Source organism: Lactuca sativa, chromosome 8 (genome assembly GCF_002870075.4).
Source record: "Lactuca sativa cultivar Salinas chromosome 8, Lsat_Salinas_v11, whole genome shotgun sequence".
NCBI lineage: Eukaryota > Viridiplantae > Streptophyta > Magnoliopsida > Asterales > Asteraceae > Lactuca > Lactuca sativa.
In genome coordinates, this window is record NC_056630.2 from 74,445,709 (window position 1) to 74,450,808 (window position 5,100).

Genomic DNA, 5,100 nt, shown 5'->3' on the forward strand with positions numbered 1-5,100 from the left:
TGCTTATTGGTTAAGCCCTTGCACTATCAAGCCTTTTTGGTAATCACTCTTGGTAAATATGGAAAATTTACCCTTTTAAGTCTCATTTTAATCTAGATCTGAGCTTTGGAGCTCTTGGAATCAGGCGGGGCCCAATGCGAGGTGGGGCATGATGACTGACAGATCTGTTTACCGAGCGGGGCTCGATGCCGGGCAGGTTCTGATGTTGGGCTGGGCTGGATGAAGGGTGGGGCCCTTTATGTGATTTTATGTATGTGTGGTATGAGTTTTCTTGGGGAACTCAGTAAGCATAGTGCTTACGGTTTTCAATTTATGTTTTAGGTACTTTGGTTTTCAAATGGAAGAGCTCGGGATGATTGTAGAGCACACACCACATGTTTCCGCATTCTGTGATTTACTCTGATTCGATGATGTTTTGCTAAATCTTGATTACCTTGGTTTTTTTATGTTTATATGTATTTTTGAGTTCATAAACAACCCTTGGACCATTTATGATGTTATTTGTGTGATTTGGTTAAAAATGGTTTGCAATATTCTTTTATTCATAGAGTATGTAATTAAAGCAACTAGTTTTTATTCTTGTTATTTTTTATGTAATAGATTAGTTTTAGACTAGATTTAATTTTATAAAATTGTAACAAGATGAAGATGAAGCCCATTTTTGAAGATATCAAGAGGAGGCCATGGTTTTATAAAGATTTTATAAAAGTTCATAACTTTTATAAAGTTTTTATAAAATTACAACAAAGTTGTTTGTCATTGCAAGTGGTAGCATGAAGATCACAAGAAGAACAAGTTGTAATATTTGGTCCCTTGGTCCCTTAGGAAGGACTTAACACTTTTATGTTGGCTCACAAAAGTATTAACTAGATCAAGGCTTGCTTTTTTTTTTTTTTTTTTTTTTTTTTTTTTTTTAAATGGATGATTTTGTTGTTTATTTTTCAAGTAAATATGTTGTGTGGTTGATAATTTAGCTTTTCACAAACTCAAACTATTTTTTGGACAAAATAAACATCACATGGAGTTTGGTTTTCATTTTTCAAAATGAGAACATAAGATGAAACAAGTTATAAATTTTAAATAAAAACCAGTTTTAGTAAAACGTTAATAACGGTAAACTTTGGAATTGTAAAATTATAAGTCTTAAATGGTGATTTTATAACTTATTCAAACTCTAACATATTAATAATAAAAGGAAGTTTTAATTAAGAAATAAGGTTGTATATAGCTCAAACTCAAACTTAATATTGGATATTATCGTTAAAATTGAACCGCGTCAATATATAAAACTTAATTTTATATTTGAACCTTAAATGTGTTTGTTTTGGAAATGTGATACCATGATTAATTGGATACATGCAATTATCATGATATCATATGTTTTTAAACTATAATTATAAAACATAAAAGACCATTTCAAACCTCAAATCTATGCAATCCATTTTGAAGAACACTCACACATCTCTTGTATGCACTAGTGGGATAAAGGATATCTAACTGTTTAGTGTTATATTTTGATGGTTGAGGTGTATTCGTGATTTCTATAACCAAGTTATAGGCCGATTACACAAGTTTTTTAAATTATATGATTTGATCAGAAATCTTTTATGATAAAGGACACCTAAGCAAGAAAAATATGAGGCACAGATAGGATCAAACATGTATAATTAAATTTGTTTTTAAGTGATCCCAATAACTGATTAAGGACCAAAAGGCTTACAAGCCCAAAACCATCTGAGTGCGTACGCCTTGTGTACCACTCCTGTACGCTCAATGTACTGACTCCTTTCACCGTGTGTGCTGTGTAAATGCTTCTACGCGCAACGTACTAGTTTGGCATGCATAAATGACCATTAAGTTCTTAATGCTTGGGATATAAAAGTCAAGCTTTATATTTGAGTCCATTAAGACGTTATAAGGCATAAAGTTGGCAACTTTATGCCCTTCATGCTCCATATGTTCCCAAAAATCCCTTATAACCCATTAAGACCTTTCCAAGGGTCTGCACTCATGCATGAGGTCAAAACTGTTGGATAAGGTGTCTAAGTCCATAACTTATTTGGTATATACTTGACCCGACCCGGCATGGTCCATTTGGGTTGCATTTCATCCGAACTATTTATGGATAATTTTATGAGAGTTATACACATATTAATATATTATAAGTTATAATATATTAAAATGAAGTTATGTTATTTAATTAGTCTTAGTCTTAAATTAATTATGAATTAATTTAGAGATTAAAAGGAAGACTAATTAGATTATGGGCTATTGGTTTTATATAGTGTGGGCTAATACTCATTTGTTAATGGGCTAGGCTTATATGGAAGTCCATGGATGATCCATGGAGCTTTTAATCCATGGATCCTTGGAAAGGAAAAGACATGGGTTATTAGGGTTTCACCCTAACCATGCACACTATATAAGCATGCTTATGATGCATGAAATGGCAACTAGTGAACTAGTGTGTGTGCTTGTGTGTGGCCGAAATTTGGAAGTGTGTATACTCTCTCAAAGTTTTCCAAGAGTTTGTGGTGATTTGTGATTCCATTTGAGGCATTCACACTATTGGTGCTTGGCCCTCAAACTCCAAAGAATCTATCTCATCAAAAAGGTATGTAATCTCTTCTAACTCTTTTATGTTTAAAAGTTCCCCATGCCATGTTAGATAGGGTATAAACCTTGGAAAAATTATTATTTTGCATGTATTTAGACAAACATAGATCCAAGGTTTATTAGGGTTGCATGCACACTTAGGAAGTGTTAGATTGCTCAAAACCCAACGGTGGTATCAGAGCCTAGGCTTGCTTGTTTGATACTTGATGCAAAATAGTTGAAAAAGTCTAAAAACTTGCTGTCTGGCTGATGAACTCGCGGAGTCCATGGGGGGACTCGCCGAGTCCATGCCTATCTTCAACCTACTCGCCGAGTAGGTTCATGTACTCGACGAGTAGGAGCCACAGAGTGCAGATGTTCGACTTTTGCTGCTGGAAATGGACTAGAAACATTACCCTAAATTGTTTTGGTGTTTTAAAACTTATTTTAGTTGGTGTAATGGTTGTTCTAATCCATTTACAATAGCATATATCAAAATTCCATGATTTTTATGTGTTCATATAATTCTTGAAATTTTTATGATCATGTTCATGTTCTTATGAATTTAGAAGATGATAGGAATTATTTGCTGAATTGTTTAGAATTAATTCTTGATCATTTATGTTTTTTAATGGAGTCCATAATTTTTCCTCAAGTTATGGATATCCAAAGGTCACTTTCTTTAACACACACATTTAAACACATAAGTTACATGAAAATGAAGAGTCTTCATTTTTATGAACCTTTAATTCATAAGTTATGAAATGAAAAGTTTTGGATAGTTACAAAACTTGCCCTCAAGTTTTGGAATTTGTAAAGTTTCACACACTTTAATAAACTTTAATTCCAACCCTTAGAGTTTTAATAGTTAAAATTCAACCCTTATACTATTTATAACATTAACGGTTAAATATTATATATATGTATAAGAATAAGTCGTTCTACCATTAGTAGGCCTCATTCACGAAGCCGGTCTATAAGGTGGGTATAAGGTTCTTTCCTATAAAATGGCGACTTAATGGGTGTCCACTCTCACCCACCGCTAGCTTGACTGGTGGAGGGTCGTTAGCCGAACGGGTAGGACAATGACTTTAAATCCTCATTAAAAGTATACTGATTATTATAAAGTAACTAAACCTTTTAATTCCCAATCTTAGTTATTTTAGGAAAAATGTGAACATGGTGGTAGTCCATGGAATTCACACTTTGTACCTTACCAAGTCGTTGGTGGAGCGTGTGTGGTTAACCGGCACACTAACTTGGACTAGTAAGGATCACGAAGGGTGACTTAATGTTTGTCATAGATCAATGGAGCGTGTGTGGTTAACCGACACATTGATTAGGTGATAATATTAAGGGTACCAAGTGAATTAGCATGGTTATTCACACCTTGTTTTGTGATCCTCGGCATCCCAGTCACAAAACTTGAAGGGCACAATCGAGATTGAAACATGCCATTGAAAAGTTCAATGAATCTCAAAAGAATCTAGGAATTTCAAATCCAATTAAAACCTAATAATACATTTTGTTTTTCATGGTGGAAATTGGTGAATCGTCATTCACCTACCTTTCAAATATATTATTGCTTAGATTACGGCATCCCTCTTCTAAGTATAATATATTGTGATTGGGTTCTAGCGTTAATATTACATTTGGGTGTCTTATTAAGGATTCTATATATCTAATCTAAACTTGCTTTCTTCTTTCAGATGTCTTCCAACACTAATGCTTCGGGCTGTAACCCAACTGGTTCTTTCTCTCTCATGAATCTTTGTGGGAGAGTCATCTTTGATGGTTCCAACTTCATGGATTGGATTAGGAACATCAGAATGGTTACTTGTTATGAGGACAAGGAATATGTCCTCGATAAGGAGTTAAAAGAACTTGATGAGTCTACTACTACTCCTGAGGAGATCACTGAATTCAGGACACATGAGAGAGATGCTACTAAGGTGGTATGTATCATGATGGCCACGATGACAGCCGAGCTCCAAAAGTCATATGAAGATTTCTACCCTTTTGAGATGCACCAATACCTGATGGAAAGGTACCATCAGAGTGCTCGTCAGGAGCGGTATGAAATAATCTCCTCCATAATAACTACACGCATGAAGGACCGTGATTCCGTCACGGCTCACATGCAAAAGATGCAAAGGTATGTGGATCGTTTGCTGAAGCTGAATGTGAACATCCCTGAGGAGTTGGCAATTGACATCATTCTGCACTCCTTACCTTCTTGTTATGATCATTTTCGTATGACATATCATATGAACAAGGAGGAAGTTACCCTCAGCAAGCTTCAAGGACTCTTGAAGACCGCTGAATCCGGTCTTAAGGGCAAGGCGGTTGTTACCTCTACTACTCCTACTCCAACATCTACCCCTGTTTTAGCTATCGGGCAAGGAAAAGGGAAAAAGAGGAAGCACCCTTTGAAGGCTACCAAGGGAAAGTCTCTTGAAGGCTCCTCATCGAAGACCAAGAGAGGTTCTGTCACTCCTTCTGCCA